The sequence below is a fragment of the Columba livia genome, chromosome 2, assembly GCF_036013475.1.
Source record: "Columba livia isolate bColLiv1 breed racing homer chromosome 2, bColLiv1.pat.W.v2, whole genome shotgun sequence".
NCBI lineage: Eukaryota > Metazoa > Chordata > Aves > Columbiformes > Columbidae > Columba > Columba livia.
The window spans coordinates 8051510-8072000 of record NC_088603.1 but is presented as its reverse complement, the minus strand read 5'-3'; the positions used below and the strand labels follow the sequence as shown (position 1 = coordinate 8072000).

General features: G+C 43.9%; 1 protein-coding gene and 1 long non-coding RNA gene across 18 annotated transcripts in view; one reads left to right on the top strand and one right to left on the bottom strand.

Moving 5' to 3' along the window:
- The window catches only part of KMT2C (lysine methyltransferase 2C), a 204705-nt gene that overhangs the window by 12802 nt on the left and 171412 nt on the right, over window positions 1-20491 (top strand). The window contains exon 1 of one of the 17 annotated variants that reach the window (XM_065050412.1): window positions 5734-5874. The exons of the other annotated variants lie outside the window; for them this stretch is intronic. The gene's annotated coding sequence lies outside the window, so the exon portion shown is untranslated. Of the gene's footprint in view, window positions 1-5733; window positions 5875-20491 lie in introns of those variants that run through there. 17 annotated transcript variants of the gene reach the window in all.
- LOC135578782 (uncharacterized) lies at window positions 1742-5820 on the bottom strand. Its single transcript, XR_010470871.1, has 2 exons — window positions 5656-5820; window positions 1742-4810 (listed from the first exon to the last, which is right to left on the bottom strand). It is a non-coding gene; the product is annotated as an uncharacterized LOC135578782 (long non-coding RNA).

Sequence of the window (20491 nt, the reverse complement as noted above, 5' to 3'; positions counted from 1 at the left end):
TAGGGTCCCACCATCACTTTTCAGCGCCGTGTATAATTACACAGCTACGTAAACAACAAATAGAACTTCCGAAATATTTGCAGACCGTGTGTGGAGCTGCCTGTGTGTGACCTGCTTTGGGCAGCAGGCTGGCCAGATCACCTCCCAGGCCTTTTGGTTGTGTTAGGAGGTATTTTCCCGTATTATTTCTTAAAAGAAAATAGTTTACTAAATCCATTTGATAGTCTGTGTTCCTTATTCCCTCCACCCCTGATACTCGCTTGATCTATTAATCTACGTGAGTCTACATTTACTAAATAACTTATTACTTCTTTACTATGGTGTCACCTGGCATTCCAATTCTTTAAGGGTATTTTTTAAAGTTTATCTGGTAGAAAACGGTAGGGCTGTTTTGATTACTTTAAAGAAAACATGTCAGAATTTCTGGTCTCATTGGATTTCCATCGCACACTGTTGAAAACAGTTCGGTCCTGCCTGCGCTAGCGGCTGACAGCGCGTGTCATTAGCAATGAGTCATTTTCTGCTGGCCCAGGAGGATTTAGGTATTGCCTGTTTTCTACCTCTTCTTGCATCTTCTTTTCAACTTGCGGTTTATTCTTCTGTATTGGGGTTTAATCCTTTCTGAAGTCATTTGCTCACCCTTTTATTTCCATTTCTGGTAAGCATGGTCACTTCAGTTACTCAACAGAGTTTACTCCTACCAGCACTTACCCTGTTCCCCAAAAATAAGACAGGGTCTTATATTATTTTTTTCTCCAAAACTTAACACTTTTTTTTTACATGTATAGCTGCCTGGACACTATTTAAATTGATTTTTTAAATGAACTGTAACTAGGGCTTATTTTTGGAGTAGGGCTTACATTTCGAGCATCCTCAAAAATCATGCTAGGGCTTATTTTTGGGGTAGATCTTATTTTTGGGGAAACGGGGTAGTATTAGCGTAAGGTGGACACGGGTTTCTGTAAGAAAGCACCACGTGCCATTCTGCTTCAACACCGGGTAAAATGGCACTGTTGGGAAATTGGAGAAATGAGTAAGGTAATCTGAGATTTCTAGATGCAATGCGAGATTTAAAGACCTATTTTATTATTATTATTATATTTTTTAAAATAAATGCCTTTTAACCTGACCCAGCCTGTGCTGCTCCATTGCTATCGCTGTGCATTGCGTTACTGGCCAGGATCTGGAGACCCTTGGTGAGCTCATCTCTGCTGATGCTCAGTGGGAAGTTACCAGCCGTATGGCAAAAAGGGGACACTCCAGTTTGTTAAGGGTTTCTACCTCAAATTCACGTTGGACAGTGAGTCAAGTGCAATGGAATGTTCTCTTCTGCCACCTCTGTCGCAGGATTCAGCCTTTGGCTGAAACATGGAAAGACATCACGCACCTTGAGCCTTTTCAGTAATATTTGCCAAAACTCATCTGTCAAAGCCCTAAGAATACACAGAATTTGGTGCTTCCTATGTAGAAAGCTATTTCAATTACCTAGCTTATGTTACTGTTCAGATTTTATTTCTAATAGCACACTTGCTAGTTATGGCATCTTAAATGTAGTGGCTTTAAATCAAATTTATAATAGTATGTTAACGTGGGTATGTAGTTAGTGCACCAAATGTGTTTCTTGGCTGTACGACGTGCTGCTGACCTGTCTTGGGTTCCAAATATGATCTAGTTCATATCCACAAGAGCAAAGAGCATAGGGAAGAGAAAAAATATGGTTTGGAAGTGGTTTGGAACCTTCTTAAAAAAAAGGATATTTATTTATTACTTTTAGAAATGGAATCTATCTCCAGACGCTGCCTTAGTCCAGCTTAGAAACTAAGAGCTTCCAAACCCCTTCAAATGAAATAAGAAAAAAAGAAGCCAAACTAATTCTGTTTCATCTGTGCTTTGGCATGAAAAGTGGAATTTACACAGAAACTGGATTCACAGAAAAGGGTGGTTCATGTTGATTTTTAGCATGGAAGCATAAAAGGCTGCTAGAAGGTAAATTGCCTTTACATTTCGGTAGAATTACCAGGCTAAGGCAAAATATTTGAGTTTCCTTTTCTGCTTGTTGTCTTTTTGTAGCTAAATACTTAGGGATTAATCTCAAGTTGTTATTAGGATTCTATTGTAATATTATTAGAAACCCATTGAAGACCTTGAAAAGAGCAGGTCAACAGAAGTTAAGAAGAAACAAATGATTATAAAAAGCCAAACGCATTTTTGTGCTTCTTAGCACGTTCGCCTTTGTACACTTTAAAATCAATGAAGTACCAAATCAAACGTCTGACCTGGCTGTTGCAACCAAATCACATTCCTGTTGTGAAGCCTGTGTCTCTTATTTGTGGATGTATCGCACCTGAAATTTAGACTGGGATATATTGGAAGTGGTGATGTATATACATTGGAGTTTCTCTTGGTTGCTGCGAAGTAACAGTCCCCAAAAGTAAGAAATTGTAAATAGGGCCTATCATAAACAGCTAAGGCGTGTTGCACTAAATGTGTCTTGATTAACTTGAGAGTTGTATCCTTGAGTTAATCAGTTGGAGTTTGGAAGAAAACAGTCCAACATATGTACAGACATAAGTTTTTATCTTAATCATTAAATCCATTGCTTCTGTTGCTTACAAAAAAAAAAAGCCTTGGGAGAGATGACTGATCTCATTTTTCCCATGTACATTTTCTTGGCAGAATTTTGGCTTAAACAGTTTCTGGAGACGTGTGCATCGGGGCAGGGAGTCCATGCAGCCAGAACTGCTTTGCCTTTTTTTGGTCTTGGGGTCACCCCATAGCAGGACCCGTCCCCTTGTCTGGTTCACAATGGGATCCAACCTGGAGCTGAACCGAGCGCAGTTCAGAGCCTGGAAGGAGAGAAATGAGTTGGGATTGGTCTCGAGGAGAATCACTGCCCAATGTTGAGCCCTACTCGGAGTTGTTTGGCTCATCGTACGCTCCTGTTGGTGGCATCTTATGGGCAGCTTGTGTGGCAAAGTAGTAGTTACTCAACATGACTGGTGTTGGACCACGTCCGACTGTGCTGTAGTAAACATACGGATTTGTCCTTACTGAGATTTTAATGGTATTTTATATGCTTTTAGAGTAAAAAACCCCAAATCTCACATCTTGCATGTTGAGAGTAAATGAAGCTCCGAAGCTCTGATGAAGAATGAGCCCAACTAATACGGCTTCAGACCTGTTAGCTCGCACCCTGGGTCACATGAACAGTAGGGAAAAGTACCAAGAGTAATTTATTATTCTTATTATTATTATTACCAGCTATTATTAAATTGCAACTTGTTTGTGCCAACAAACTTGTCAGGTGACCCATTACCCTGTACATGAAAACATGTATTTTTTTACCGAGTGTCAGGTGTTTGAAAATATCTACAGGTTTAAGGTGTAGCAGCACAAATAAGTTGGCGAATTTATGGTGCATCCAGGGGTATAATCTCAGAAGGACCTGCACAGTGTTTTAGCAGAAACTTATATAAATGGGTAGTTATGGCATAGCTGACATACAATAAAAATGGTGCTCTGGCCTTGCTGAGGATAAATACAGCCACTCATTTAATACAGTTTGAAAAATAACAGCATCTCCCTGCTGTTGGGCATTTTCTTTGGTTTAAGAGGAATTTATTTTAGTTAATCTCAGAATGCTGGTTAGAAGAAGGTTTCAACTACACAAAGATGTGTGTCCAGGTAGGGCTTGTCCTGGGTAAAGGCTTTGAGTGCTAAAGGGAACAGGCAAATGGATTAATGTCTCAGTAGTGGTTTAGCCATTCACCACTTGTTGGCTGGACCAAAATCGCCAACCGTTACTGCAAAATAAAATATTGAGGTTTACATCTTTGCTAAGGTTAAGACTGACACATTGAACCTTCTCATTGCAGCAGGCTCAGTGCGTCACTCCGCACGGCAACCAGAGATGTGCTGATAAGCGGTAGCTCGATAGCTCCTTGTAACTAAATGTATTTATGTGTCCGTACCTGTACTAACATGGCACGATGGCTCTTATATAATAGTCACTTGTTACAGAGTAAACACGTGGAGGTTTTTTTTCACGCGGGTGCTTTCTTTTTAAAATTTTATCTCAGTCTGCGGAGAATTGGTTTGATAAAAACTTCCCTGTAGGCCAGGCACCCAGAGGGAGAATGTTCCATAGGCAGCGTTGGTTCCCTCCCTGCGCCGGGGCAGGTTGTGCTCTGTGAATCCGGGTGGGCTTTGGGGGTTGTTTTGTTCACTCTTACAGGTAAAATGGTCTTTTAAAGTTCCTCGGTGCATTTACTGAGAATTTTTCTGAGCAGTATTGATAAAGCAACACTGAACATTTCTGTCCGCAGCAGACGGTGCCCAGGGTTAAGTACGTCCCATTGTAATCAGTGTAACTGCAAAGATTTTGATTAAAAAAGAGAAATAGACTTAATGCATGGTCATGTTGTTGTTTGACAGATGAAACAGATGATTGTTGTCAATTTGTCCACCTCTGTCTTGCAGATGTCTGATATTTAAACAAATTTTAAGGAAACATAACAGATTGACAAGCACAGCATCACACAGCAGCTGTTTGAGGGCTTCGAAGAGAAGCTGAATAAAGGTAGTTGCGTTACTACTTACCCTGGCAGGCTGGTTTGCAAGTATCTATCAATACAAGTTAAGTGATAGCTGTATAATGTTTTCTTGATTTGTTTTCCTCTCCGTAGAAGAGAAAGAAAATTGGCAGGAACCATGTGAAGGATTAGGAAAGAGCCGTTTGAGGATGGACATTTGTCAAGCTCGCTTTTGGGCTCCTCCGTTCCAGCTGGGTTTTGGAGAAGTGTAGAGTAGCCTGAAAAATGTCAAAGAGGAACGGGTGGTGACTCGGGGTCACACCTTCATCTTTAAGGCTGAAATCCCCCTTTTTTCCCACAGTAGCCCCAAACAGCCGAGGGGTCCGGCCGGGGAACCGGCCGGCAGCTATGGAAACGTTTTGTAACTTTTCTGCTGCGCTGCTCTGTTAAATGGGAAAGTGCGGGCGTTGGGGGAAGGAGGGACCAGGGAAGGAGAAGCGGGGGAGCTGCCGCCCGCCGCGCTCGGGGTGTTTCTGGGACAGGGGCTGCGGGAGGACACACCGGGCGCTGCCGGCTCCGGCTCCCGGGCTCAGCCGCCGGGACGTGCGGGGCTCTCGGGCCGCCCCTGGTTTCCCCCTCGGGCCGCCCCCGGTTCCCCCCTCGGCGCCAGCGCCGCCGTGTCCCCGCGCCGGGGGTGCGGGTTGGGGGCCGGGCGGTGGGAGCCTCCGGCGGGGGCGCTGCGCCTCCGGCCGCCGCCGCTCTGCCTCGCTGGCGCAGCCGCGGCCCCGGCTCCTGCCGCAGGACTCCGGTCCGCACATTGGCGGCGCCCGGCTGCGTCGGATCTACTTTCGCTCGGCTCTTTTTTTTTTATCTATTTTTTTTAATCTTTTTTTTTTTTTTTTTCCTCCCTTTCCCCTCCCCTCCCCTTCCCCTCCGCTCCCCTCCCCCTCCGCCCTCCTCCGCCGGCGGCTCCCAGCCTGGTTCGGGGAGGATCCCGAAGTTCCGCGGCGATCGGGGCTGTTGGCGGATCGCTCCCCCGCCGGCGCCGCCATGGGGCCCCTGTAGAGCCGCCCGCGCCGCGCCCGCCCGAGGCCCCGGGGCAGTGGGCTGGGGAAGCTCGTACCGAGCGGCGGGTCCGGGAGAGGAACATGGCTGATCGCGGGGAGTGCTGAGCAGGCGGTGTCTCCTCACGGCGCTGGGGCCGTGACATGTAAATAACTTCTCTTTCCTCCGGATCGGTACGGGCGGGCAACCCGATGCCAGCCCCTCCATTTTCCAGAGGGGATTTGTGAGAGGTTCCGCGGGGGGCTGGGCTATGTCGCGCAGAACCGATTCGCCGGGGGTGAGTACGGCTTGTGGTTTAACTTCTTTGTATTAAAGGGCAAACGGTGACAGCGGGTGAGGGGGCTGGGAACGGCGGGGGGGGACCCGGGGACAAACTTGGCGGGGGGACGCGGCCGCCGCTGACACTCGGGAGAGGCAATTTTACGCCGTTTGGTCAAAAAAAAACCCACCCCCAAACCCTACCCGAATGCACACGGGGATCGGTAGGTTCAAGTTACAGGGTTATAGACGATCCTAGAGCATTTAAAAATAATAATAATAAAAGGAGGGGGGAGAAACGCCAAACACAAAGCGCAGCTCGGGTCTGCCCCGGACACCGGTCAGTGCTGCGGACACCCCCACACACGTGTGCCCGCACCGACACACACATTTTCCTATAGAATTATGACTTTATATGGTTACCTATAGCACAACTCCTTTTTTTTTTATATATATATATTTTTTTTTTTTAAACCACTTTTCATTTTCTGGTGTGAATTCTGGAGTGATGGAAAACGAGATACGCTTAATTTTTCTTCAGTATTTTGAAATACTTTGTACACACTTATTTTTGAAAAGAGTGCCATTTTAATTTTGTGTGGTTTCGAAGCGTGCCCGTGTAGTGTTCATTGTAGATGAGCCTTCCAGCTGCCTTTATCTATAGCTCTGAATTAAAGACATAAAAGCACCTTTTGAAAACACACCGAGTTCCGAACACATAATGGATGCTCAGACCGTCGTATATGATGGTTTTTGTATAAGCGGTGAGCAAATGGGTCACAAGTCAAAGTAAGTGTTATGTAACTGGCTGGTTTTAGCAAACTTGATACAAACTGTAAAGGTTCAAAAAAGTATTTTGTTTTTGCTTTTTGTTTTGCTCTGGACAAAATGAGAGGCAGCCTGTCCCTTTATTTCTTGTGCTTTTTGGGGGGTTACTTTGTAGCAGGTTGATATAAAAACAAACCAGCCTGTGTTTTAAAAATACGAGCACGGTGCTTTCTATTTCTTTACAAAACTGTCTCAGTCATGTACCAATTCTGGATGCTAAATACTAGATGTTCACCAGCGAATCATTAGTTAATACTGTGACCAGATTCATTACATAATTGCAAAATGTTCCCGAGTTACTTTAGTTTTATTATTTAACTTCACGGTTTTGTGGAATAGTGTTATTTAGCATGGTTGGAGTTCTCGAAAGAACTGAAGATCAGTATGAAAATAATTCGTGTTTCTTTGCCGTCTGAAGAAATAAAGCACAGTGGGTTAATAGTCCTGTTGCAAAATGGAAACAAATAGGCAGACATTTAAAGATGCTCAGTGACTATATAAAACACTGTGTTTTGAGGTAAACACAATTACAGAGCTGGAGCTTATATGTGCCTTTTTGTACATCATGGTGATGTCAGTATGTTGTGTTTGATGCTCCTGCACAACAAAATACAGTTGCCACAGAAAAAAAAATGCAGCTCCCAGAGTGTTCAGTGCAAATATTTTACCATCTACTTATGAGGCAAACGGAGGCAGGAGAGCAGATCCGCTTCTCTCCGTGCCCCTATGCCAGCCGTTAACTAATGACCATTATACATCTATTTTTAAAGTATTTGGTGTATGCTTCCTTTGCTACTTTATTGTAAACGTCCTTTCTTTTGACAATACACTTGGAGTGTGAGTACCTGTGATTATGAAGTGCTTGCCTCACTTGCAGTTCGTCTTTGTAAACTGTTTCATGACTCTGCTCTTGTAGTTTATCTGTTCTCTACAAACTAGTACATAATATTTTGTTGGTATTAAATCTAGATGCTTTTAGGACAAAACACGCTCATTTTTTAGCAATTGTATTGAATTTTGGTACAATTATTTTATCAGACTACATACTCAGCTGATGTACATATATATAAATATATATATTTTTTCCCCCTCTTTTCTATTATTCTATTCTATTATTCTATTTTTCTCAGACAGAAACTCCTGCAGAGTTTTGGCAGAATGCTTTTTGAGAGTTTTGTTGGGGGAAGGCAAGGGGCGGCATTATTGTCATTTACATAATATGCCATTAGAAAGTAGTTGCGTCACGTTCTTTCTTAATGTGACTGGTCGTTGGACTTGCCTGAAAATGATCTCTTAAAGGTGAACGGCTGAGCAAAAATGAAGAGCAGCCATGTATTGATTTCTGCTTTTGTTTCAGGCTAGAAGAGCCATTCAGCGTGTTCTGTACAGGGTATTTCCAGCCTGAAATTTAGTCAGCTATTTAAAAATCACGATCAAAGTATTCTTCTATCATCACTGCCTTCAAATCTTAGGGCTTTGCAGTTCTTGTTTCCATGTTCTTACAGTTCGGATAGAAAACTCGTAGTATAGAATAATACATACTTTGTGTACCATGGAGCGTAAAATACGCAGCCCAAGAAGAAGGAAAACTGTGTGTGGAGCGTTGCCAAAAGCACAGTCTGACCGAGCTCGGAGATACCTTTTGTTTTATATGGGCCACTCCAACTTCAGTCATCACTAAGGCTTCTGGAAATTCTGGGAGGTAACACGTTTCCAGAAAGAAGGATAAAACCCCAGCTGACAGCGGGCCCTTAGCTGGGCTCGTCTGGTTCTGCCTTCCCCCCATTGAACCCTTTTGGTGTTTCTCTGGCAGCGCCCGGCGTGTGATATCACAGCTATCAGATGTCCCCTTGCCATCTGCGGCATTTGCTGCGCCGTGGCGATGGGGAGCCGGGGAACGTCACGGGAATTCGGTAGGGGAAGCGGTGAGATAGAGGGTCACGTTGTGTCGGGAATAGGTGAGCGCCTTCTCTCAAACAGTGTGCGGGTCTTTGTGTTTGGTGGTCTGACGTGGAACACCTTCAGCAAACAGATGCGTCTTTGGGTGGTCTTTAGAGATGGTTTTTCGTGACGTCTTCGGTACAGATGCCTATCAAAATGAGTGGCAAAACATCACTTTTCCCTTTGCAAATATCTTTGGTTTATAAAATGGATCATAATTATACGCGGCCTTACTGGGATTTGTTTTCATCCCGAAGCTGAGGTCCAATGCCAGGCGTGAGTATAGACGATATTTGATGCCTGCATAAGATCTGTTGGAAGCTGCTCGTAGCGCGTTGCGTTTCTGTCTGTCTCTTGGGTGAAGTCACCCCCTTGTCTGGATTTGCTGTTGAAATGTTCACACTAAGTGTGGTTTGTGCTGGTGGTGCTTTTGTGGTATAGCTAGAAAATAAGAGATTTCACATTGGCTACTATGACCCGTGTTTTCATGCTGATTACCAAGTATTAAAAGGTAAATTTGAGTAACATTACTTAATTAGACACTCATAGAAGAGGAAGGCATGGAAGAAGGGTCTGCTTGTGTGTTTGGTTTTTTTTAGTCAGGACTTGCAGTTCTGGGATATAATTCTGTTTCAGGGATGAATTCTTTGTTTTAGGTAGAACTCAATGTGTTCCTCCTGACGACAAACACTTCCATGTTGTTGTTACTCCAGATATCTCTTTCTCTTTTTTTTTTTCTTTTTTTCTTTATTTTCCTTATTTTTCATGCCCAAAATGCCCCAGTGCTGTAGGAAGAGATTGTACATTGCTTTTGTAAGACTCTGTTTAGGGAGCTGGTGAGGGGCTGGAGCACAAGTGTGATGGAGCAGCTGAGGGACCTGGGGGTTCAGCTGGAGAACAGGAGCTGAGGGGAGACCTTCTGATCTCTGAACTGCCTGAAAGGAGCTTGGAGCATGGAGGGGGTTGGTCTCTTCTCCCAAGTAACAAGTGACAGGACAAGAGGAAATGGCCTCAAGTTGTCCCAGGGGACGTTCAGATTGGATATTGGGAAAAAATTCTTCAAGGAAAGGGTTGTCAGGCATTGGAACAGGCTGCCCAGGGCAGTGGTGGAGTCACCATGCCTGGAGGGGTTTAAAAGACATATAGATGAGGTTCCTAGGGACACAGTTTAGAAGTGCAGTTGACAGTGTTAGGTTCATAGTTGGCCCCAGTTATCTTAAAGGTCTTTTCCAATGAAAACAATTCTACAATTCTAAGAAGTGCATGTAAGAGCAGGTTCTTACTGCCTAGTTTATAGTTAGGCTTCTGTCCCAACCAGCTTATGATTTAAATTATACTCTTGTCTAAGATCAGATTCCATAGAGAAAAACATGACAGACGCTGAAGTGGGCAGGTTTGGAGTAATCATTGCATGGGGCATCTGTTTGAGATGGGATTAGACCAGGAGGAAAGAGAGCTGCGTTTTGTCCAGAATCCAGAAAACCTCAGGCGGAATTCTTATTGATGCTTACAGTCCTGCAGAAATCTACCCTTATTTGAATGAAATTACACGTGGGGATGTTGAGTTTGATGGAATTTGAAGGCTTTTTCCAGGCACAAGGACCGGGGTGAAAGGACATGATGTGACTGGCAGAACAAAGAGAACAGGGTGGTGGATGGGGCTACACAAGGACAGCACAGCTGGAGTTAGAAGATGGACTAAGGTCGGCGCTTTGTTTTAGTCACCTTGTGCTTCCATTGGAGTTGGGTGATTTTGAGAGTACAGTGTTGTGGCACCATCCAGAATGACTTTAACAAGCAAGCGGAGTCTGACCGTGGAGTGATGAGGCAATGAGTCTACAATATTTTCTAGTGTTTTCAAAGGTTTGGGCCAAATAACAGCAGGTGCGGTGGGTGTTGTCACTGCCATGTCAGCCTCGCCTGGCCTTGTGTGCAGGTTTCATCACCGTCGTGGCAGGAGTCGTTCATTAGATGTTCAGAACTGTCATAAAATGGAGGTCTGGATTGAACAGTGAGTCTTGGACAGACTTTTCTTACTTGAAAAGTCTCACTTCGGCTTTACAATGTTTCAGTAGAAGGCTGATTGCACATAGCAATGGATACAAAAGCGAGGGAGAGGGCTTTTGGAAGAATTTATGGGTTGGCAGTGATCGGAAAAGAGGAGTCCAGAGTTACAGGAACATCATCTTTAAGACAGGCAGGAGATTGAGGGTGACAGGTGTACACTTCAATGTTTTTCTTCCACCTGGATTCATCTGAGTGCAGTAGCTTGCCTGGGAGCATCTTCACGTGTGTTCAACCATCTTTTCCCTTCCATTTTTCCCTTGTCATCTTCTGTTTCCACCTTGCAAGATCTTTAAGAAAAATAAACAGTCAAGAGAATAATGTAAAGACAGTGTTATGCAGCTCCAGAAGTAGCAACTATTACAATTTGCAGTTTAGTTCTTGGAAGAAGAGAGCGATGGTCGTGATGTCGGGAAGATTTCAGGAGTGGTTTATGAGGCTCAGGGCACAGCCTTGCAGGAACAGATTCTTGAAACTGGGCTGGGGAGAGGAGTCTGGCCTGGATACTTTGTGTAGCTTATCTATTAGTCTACAAAATGTAAAAGAATTAACTTTTTTTTCTTTTGTATATTTGTCTTCAGGTAGTAAAATCCATCGATAGTGACATAGAATGAGGAGTTAGTAAGTTGATTATTTTCTCTCTTCCATTTTTCAGAGATGCACACAGCCTGGGGTGTATTAGAAGGGGAGTGGCTAGTAGATCGAGAGAGGTTCTCCTTCCCCTCTACTCTGCCCTGGTGAGACCACATCTGGAATATTGTGTCCAGTTCTGGGCCCCTCAGTTCCAGCAGGACAGGGAACTGCTGGAGAGAGTCCAGCGCAGGGCAACAAAGATGCTGAAGGGAGTGGAGCATCTCCCGTGTGAGGAAAGGCTGAGGGAGCTGGGGCTCTTTAGTTTGGAGAAGAGGAGACTAAGGGGGGACCTCATTAATGTTTATAAATATATAAAGGGTGAGTGCCATGAGGATGGAGCCAGGCTCTTCTCGGTGGCCAACAATGATAGGACAAGGGGTAATGGGATCAAGCTGGAACACAAGAGGTTCCGCTTAAATTTGAGAAAAAACTTCTTCTCAGTGAGGGTGCCAGAGCCTGGCCCAGGCTGCCCAGGGGGGTTGTGGAGTCTCCTTCTCTGCAGACATTCAAAACCCGCCTGGACACCTTCCTGTGTAACCTCACCTAGGCGTTCCTACTCCAGCAGGGGGATTGGACTAGATGATCTTTTGAGGTCCCTTCCAATCCCAAACATACTGTGATACTGTGATACTGTGAGCTATTGAATGTGTCTCGACGGCCGTGGTTCAGTTGCTGATGTGGTTATGTCACTTTTCCATAGAAAGTTTTGGAATCCCAGAGTTGAATTGGTGAATAGCCACTATTTTAAGCAGCACTATTGCCTCCCTCGGGGGATGTTTTGAAATTGGTTGACTTCTCTTTAGTGTGTTACCGGAAAGTCAGGGTTACTGAACTGTGGTGTATGGCCAGAAATTGCTGTTGCCGGTTGTGACATCTGCTGCGTTCGCCCCTCTCAATGAGGATTGTTTGCTCCTGTTTTCTCTGGTGATAGCTGGGAGAAATGAAGGTTGGGGGGAGGTACTTCTCCTGATCATCCATACACCTACACACGGTTCATAGGTAAACAATCCTATATGGAACAGGCTGCCCAGGGCAGTGGTGGAGTCACCATCCCTGCAGGGGTTTAAAAGGCATTTAGATGAGGTTCGTAGGGACATGGTTTAGTGCTAGAGTTAGGTTATGGTTGGACTCGATGATCTTGAGGATCTCTTCCAACTGGAATGATTCTATGATTTTATATTTATGTATTTCTTTCTTTCTTTATGGCTGCCTAATCTTCAACATCTGCTGCTGACAGCTTCATCAGTGCTATGGAGGTATTTTCATTATTGATGCCCCTGGACCTCCAAATAAAGAACTGGCGGTGAATAAGTACTGTATGGATTCATTTAATTAGTAATCAGGATGATAGAGTGTTCTCTAAGGTACACAGTTCTGTTTCGAAGACAGCCAAAGTCAATAGAAAGTTTTCCATTGAAATAAAATAGTCATGAGAGTAAACACTTACCAGTATAAGTAAGAATTCAATAGTCCGGTGTGTTCTGTATGTACTGTGTTGAATAGCGCTAACTGCTGCTCTGCATGATCACAAAGTGCGGGGAACAGAATGCTTTAGGAAAAATAAACCAGGCATTGCGAAATAGTTTTTCATTCTTCAAATTTCGAGACAATGTGAGACTGATTTTCTGTCGGCCTGGGTTCCCTGAACCGGTGCTAAGCTGAAATCATAACAATTACAAGCTGCATAAACTTGTTCGTGATTTCTGTATTGTTCTTTTACTGGCCAGTTACTCATGTTTTACTCCCACTGCTTCCAGATATGGAGAAGAATCACAGTTCTGTTGTGTGTAGAGTCAAGGGCAGGTCTAGACCACTCAGCAAGAACTGGGCTTATTTGGTTGCATTCTTCCTGAGCTAGATGTGTGTTCATGCTTGAGACCTCCCCTACTGCCTCATACACACTTTTATCAAACGCACAGCAGCATCCTAAGTACTGATGTGTTAAATTTTATCAGAGCAATGCAGGGCTGAATAGTTTTGCACAAAGGGCTCCACATCCTTTCCTTGTGCTTCTCATCTTCTCTTGTGCCAGAATTTTCAGGCCAGGAGAAGATGAAGAAGAGCTACTTAGTTGGGTCTCCTGGTAAAGTAACATTGATTTGTAGGTGAAGAGGATCACAATCACAGAGTGGTTTGGGTTGGAAGGGACCTCTGGAGATCATCCAGTCCAACCCACCTGCTCAAGCAGGTTCACCAGAGCAGATCACACAGGAAGGTGTCCAGGTGGGTTTGAATGTCTGCAGAGAAGGAGACTCCACAACATCTCTGGGCAGCCTGGGCCAGGCTCTGGCACCTCAAAGGAAAGAAGTTTCTCCTCATATTCAGATGGAACCTCCTGTGCTTCAGACTGTGTCTGTTGCCCCTCATCCTGTCATTGGGCACCACTGAAAGAGTCTGGTACTTGCTCTTGACCTCCCACCCCTTGAGAGATTTATCAGCATTGACAAGATGCCCTCTCATCCTTCTCCAGGCTGAGCAGCCCCAGCTCTCTCAGTCTCTTCTCATCAGAAAGATGCTCCAGACCCCTCATCATCTTCACAGCCCTTGGCTGGACTCCCTCCATTAATTCCTTGTCCTTCTTAAACTGGGGAGCTCAGAACTGGACACAGATCTTCAGGTGTGGCCTCACCAGGGGACTTTTTCTGGGGAAGGCTGTGTTGAAGGTCTCCTTTGTAACAGAAAAGCCAGTGATGGTTGTGGTCCCTTGAGCGGGTTGTAAGGGTAATTTTTTTCTGACGGTTCTGTAGCACCCACTGAGCCTGAAGGTACTTGTGAGGAATTGGAAAGATGTGCCGTAGTGGTATAGTTGGGGCAGAAAAGCAGTGGTGGTGATATGTCTCTTAAGGCTATAAGAGAAACAAGGATGGGGTGGCATAATTGCATCTTATGTACAACTGTTGTAACTGGCTTTTGGGCACACGTAGGACTGGTTTTTCACAGGGTCCAGCTGCCCCATAAGCACTTAATTCAGTACAGAAAGCACCTTCTACATCTGGAATCTGAATCAGTTTGCAGAATGTTTTCAGTGGTTGCAGCCTATACTGGAAAGAAGATGTATCTTGAAATAATCTCTCCTGGAATCTCTTCTCCAGTCCTTCTAACAGCCTGCTAAGGTCATCAGAAGCAAACCTGCTGCAAATCTTCCCATACCCAGGTTGTACCTGAGCAGCAAAAGTGAAATTTGCTGCCAGAGCTCCATGGCCGCCCTGGTTCATGCGCTCCAAGACAGAATCGCCCACGTCACAGGATTCTGCGTAATACACCTTGTCTTTTAGTAGATTTCCTCATGAACATTCACCACATCCTCATGGGAAGTACATGGATGAAATTAAGCAACTTCTAGGTATGAGGGTGAACTTGGCCCCACAGTCAGTGAACATCAACCGTTTATCATAAAACTCTGTCAAAGATGCCTGCCAAATTTCATCAGGAACATGGGCCTGGGTGCTGAAAATGAGGACTTGTGGAATGGTTCGAGTTGTGAGCCTGATAGATTGACAAATGACAAAATACAGTCATATTCCAATACCTTCCCTGCACCCCTGCCCTAAAGCTCATGTCTTTGTCTTCCACAGATAAGAAATTGCCTCTTATTCCTTCTCTTTTTCTCAATAGAAAACCTCTTATGAGTTTTCCCTCAGCCCTCGCTACAGGCAACATCTGCCTGTCTTCTCAGATAGATTCACAGCTTTAACTTTGAAAATTGTGGAATCTGCATAGTATTGAAATTAGAGCTTCAGTGTCCAGGAGCTTATTTGTTCCTCAACTATATTACTTGATCCAGGGTGGGGGTCAAAGTAAACTCGCACAAATCTCTCTCTGTAGTCTTTTAACTGATTACAAGAAGAACAAATTATAAATTCTCTACAAAAAGTAAGGTCAGAATGCGGGTATTCTAGGATTGGCTGTTATTTCAAATTAGAAGATAGCAGCAAAATGTCACCTGACTTTTTTCATTGAGATGACACATGACACTGAGGTTATTTCTGAGGCCGTGCGAGGAATTTGGTGACTTAGGAGAATCCATAGAGCTGCCAGACGGTTAGTGTTGCTTAAATACAAGAAAAGTAGGTGTTTTTTCACTGTGAAAGCATCTTGTTGAAAAGCAAGGTTGTGTGACGTGAAGCTTTCTGCTCCTGAAGTTGTTTTTTGACTGTGGTGGATGGTGAGCGCCTGACTAAGGGACAAGGCGTCTTAGTATAATCTTTTCAATACAATATGGACAACAATCCTGAATGGGGAGGGATATAGGATGCTCAGACATTTTAATTTGCTTTTCCTTCCCCCCGCCATCATCTCCCACCACGCAGAACTGATTCTCTATAAGAGCATTGGAGTCTCTGGATGATGGAAATGGGGAACAAGTCTTTTAGAGGAATGAAACCTTTCTAAACCACTCAAGGCTACATAATGGCATGTTCACTATTTGCAGTTCAGGATGGTGAATAGGAGGCTGGAAATGAAGGTTAGTGTTAAAATCAGCCTTTAGGTGTGACAGTCCTTCGGGCAATACGATGAGCTTTGTTTTCCTCGCTCTTCGTTCACATTCTGTTTGTAAGATCATATGGAGGAATTCCCCGTTTCACAAGAGCAGCTCTACTGGGTCAGGTCAGAGATCTCGGTGTCTCATCCTCACGTTTCCTGCAGTCATTCACAGCAGATGCCAAGGATGGAAATGAAGGAAAGGATAATTTTGTAATGATACTTCCGTGTAGCACTAATTGCGGGAAGCTGGGAAGGAATTGTGGCATTTCTGGAGTCAAGGGTGATATTTCTGTGTTGGATCTGTTGAGCATTAGCCATCTCCTTTGAATGTGTCCAACCTTTCCTTGGTCACACAAACTTTGACATGCTGAGTATGGAGTATCACAGTTCAACTGCAAATCCTGAGGAGAAAAACCGCCTTTTACTTGGGAATTTCTTGAACCTGCTGGCGTCGGAGCCATGTAGTGTGTGTTGGAAGAGGCAGTAAATGCTATTTCTGTGATCACCTTTTCAGTGTGGATTGTGATTGTAATTATGCATGGAAGCATATGTCTGGGCAAACCAGGCTGTGTCCTTTTCACAGGACCAGAGGACCTGGTGAGAGCACCAGGTTACCTCTGTGAAATTGTATTGAAATGGAGAAAATAGTGTGTGTGTAACGGGACTGCTTTTTGAAGGCATTGAGACAAATGCTCTCCCAAGCAGGAGGTCTGGACTCCTAGCAAGTTTTCTTGTCATTTGTAAGATAGCAGATATTTTCAGTTTTTGCAGCATTGAGGAATTATGGGCTCTTGCTTTCGAATGTTAAATGTCTGTATTACACAGCTTAGGTTTTGATTCATTCTATTAGTTAAATAATATTGTATCCGGATGACGAACGTGTTTTACATTTGCCATAAATGGACTTAATTATTCTACATATTACATTCCCCGATCGAACTGGTTAGCGGTAGTTTAGGTTTCCCACTTGATCATGCTCATGTTTGCGGGTCTACAGATCTTTAACCCCCCAGTGCATGAACAGTGTTACCAACCAAAGCTGCTGCCTCTTTGGTTATTTTCCCTCCTCAAGGGTGCTGTAGTGGCCAGTTTGAGCATTAGCCACCAAGCACCCAGGTGGCTGCATGGCCACTGCAGCAGCATTTCAGTATCTAATGGACCAGGTCACGTGCGAACCCTCATTAAAATAGGACTAAAGTGTCCCCTTTTGTTTGTTAGAGGGAGCCCGGCCCCTGCTTTGCGCTGGACCCTCCGTGGTGTTTGTGCTGCCTGTTTTTAAACGTCTCTCGTGTTTGCGAGGCTGATTGTTCACCACCCCAAGCCCCCTGTGCCGAAGATGCTCAGCGTCCAACCGGCTTCTCATTATTCATCTCTTGCATCGACTGGTGATTAAACGCGAGCGAATGAAAATGGTGTCTGCTTTCATTTAAAACATGGTCTGCTAAAGGCAAATATGAAATACGAAGCTCCTGTTGTTGACTGGGGCTGTATCTTTGTTACACCCCTGGTTTTTAACTGCCAAAGAGTGTTGCCTCTTTTTTAATTCTCTTTTAAATTTAATTAATAAGCTAGTCTTACAGTGAGAGAACCAGCATAAATTATGTTGGTAATTTGCCATGACCACCTATGGTAGCACATAAATAATGAGAGAATAACAAAAACTTAACGACTAAATTGAAAAAATCAAAAGGATTTAGTTATGCTTCCTAAGACAAGCCTTCTTATCTCGTCTGGGAACAGAAAATATAGGCTGTTCTTTAGGTTCATTTTTTGTGAAACGTGGCAATCAATATGCTGCGAGCTCAAAGACTCATAGCATGAATCCAGAAATGTAATTTGTATCTTTGATCAGATAGTTGACAGAACCTATGGAAAGCATAAGCTTATTGGAAAGGTGGTGTAGTTGATCAAGTCTTGTGATCAGCGTAAATGACTGGAGAGAGGCAGCTGATTTCTTGTGGTGGTTGGAATTGGAGCAAATGAAGAGTTTTCTTTCCAAATCAACATGTTGCAGAAGCAAAAGGCATAGAGAATGCCATATAAGTTCTTAGATCTGTCTTTTTCTTCTGACACCCTGTGAAATCAGACGATTTGGCACTTGTAACTGCTGTGGGTAAGAGGCGTTTATAAGAAATAAAATAAATGTATATGTGGCAGTGGTGGGGGAGGCGCCTGCTCTGAAAACATCTGAGATGCTGGAAAGTGTGTCCCAGTGGGAAAGAGAAATCGCGAAGCTGGCACCGAGCTCGCTTCTTATTCATGTGTGGCCGTATTTAGAAAAGCGTCAACACGAGGAACTGGATTATTAGAGATCGGGTGGTGGGGTGGGTTGAACATAAAGGAAATTATTTGTCTCTTGCTTCTTGCTTTGAATTTGGCCGGACAATGCTGTGGGGGGGCTGCAATCCCCAGACCAGCAAAGTGAATCTTGAGTTCCAGCAGGTAAATGTTTGATGTAAAGCTCGGCGGCTGCTGTTGTGTGCCTTCCTTCAGGAGATGAACAGGCGTGGAGTACAACCCGCGATGCTCTCGCCCTGTGAGCCTGGGCTGGAAGGACCAGATCCAACACTTGATGGAGCAACGCGTGGGATGCTCGTGCTGTATGGAGCACTGTGGGAAGGTTCTGGTTTCTGGTACATCTTGCAAACATTCGTGTGTACAGGCAAAGAAAACAACAGCCAAGTAGGGAAAAAACCCCACCAAAAAAACAACCAAAGCAAAAAAAACCCAACCAACCAAAACCCACAAAATCCCACACCACATTTCAATGGAGTTATATATATATATATAAAGCTGCCTTATTGGCAGATACTTGCCTGTATGGTAATGTAGTTCATCATAATTATTTGCACCTATGTGGCAGTTTTTAGTTTGTTGCGATTTCGTTGAAGTGTAATAGATTATATAAATTCATATGTTTTGGGAGGGATTCAGATGATGCTTCTATGGCGACAGCCAGCAGGAATGCTGTCAAAATGTTCAGGAACAGTTCAACTCCCCCCTACCTTTATTTTTCTTTTTTTCAGAAGTGATTCTTTTTGTTACACTCACCAAGACTCATTTTAAAAGACTTATTTCTCTCGTTTTGGCAAAATAGTTGGTCAGCGCAACTGGCAAAGAACCGACACGGAGCAACAAAGAATTTCTGTCTCGCTAGAAACTGTATTTGAGGCCGTCTTGGAGCACTTTGGGAACTGGAGTAGAAACTCTTTGTGTAAGAAAGGCCATTCAAGTTAAGCCGTACGTTTTCCTCCCCAGAATTAGCATACCAAAATACTTTAGTGCAGAGTGTTTAGAATATTTTCTATAAGAAATAACAGTGAGTTGAGGATTGCAAGCTGAGGATCTGTAATGATGCCAAGTGACTTATTTTTAATGAAAGGTTTGTATACATAACAGGGTGAGTCATCACTGGAGAGTTCTGAAAGCGTTTGGCATCCCGAAAAATCCTTTTGTACGTCTCTGCTGCACAAAAAATGTATTTTTGTCATAAAACTCTGCCTTAAGAAATATTGCAATAACTGGCAGCTTTAGAGGAGGGTTTTCTAATGTGGCTTAAATCTTGCATTTCTGTTATTGTTTTAAAAATATTTTGGTCTTCTTAGATCTTGCTGAATATTGGGATTGAAATATCCGAGTGGTTTGTTGGGTGTTAATTTTTTAAGACGTGCCTTCAGACACACTTCTTTGAAAAGTTTAGTTTTAAAAGCGTTGTAATAGGAGCTGGACTGTTTTCCATAGCTTTAATGCAAGTATTAGAAATTTGTTTGTAGGAGAAGGCTGGAACTCATTTTGCTTTATTGAAGTAGGATCCCTGTTGTAAACCCGTAGTGGCTGCTTATCTGAGTTGTGCTTATTTGAGGTACGTTTTCTTTCGATATAATATTATACATTGTTGTGTAGAAGAACTGGTTGGACTTGACAGTTTCTGTTGTGTCTCTTACACCTGGAGTATTGTGTTCAGTTCTGGGCCCCTCAGTTCGGGAAAGACATTGAAGTGCTGGAGCGGGTCCAGAGAAGAGCAACACGACTGGTGAAGGGACTTGAACACAAGACCTATGGGGAGAGGCTGAGGGAGCTGGGGTTGTTTAGTCTGGAGAAGAGGAGGCTTAGAGGTGAGCTCAGCACTCTCTAGAACTACCTGAAGGGCAGTTCTAGCCAGGTGAGGATTGGTCTCTTCTCCCAGGCAGTCAGCAATAGGACAAGGCGGCATGGGCTTAGACTCTGACAGGGGAAATTTAGGCTGGATATTAGAAAGAAATTCTTTACAGAGAGAGTGATCAGGCATTGGAATGGCTGCCCAGGGAGGTGCTGAACTCACCATCCCTGGAGGTTTTTGAACTGAGATTGGACATGGCACTTAGTGCCATGATCTAGTCAATGGACTGGAGTTGGACCAAGGGTTGGACTTGATTTCTGAGGTCTTTTCCAACACAGTCGATTCTGTGATTCTGTGATTCTTAAGAAACGAATATCTTATTAAATTGAAGTTTGTTCCTATGTATGTTAAGAACATCAATAGTTGTCACCCTCACCCAGAGCGACTGCTTGATAAAAAGCAGCAGGAACCTTCCTTAGTGTCCAAGATGTTCACAAGTAACATATCAGACCAGCGTTGCGTTTTGCCCATGATTCTTCAGAATGGCGCGAAACCGGGTTCATATAATACTGAAGTGTGTGCAAGG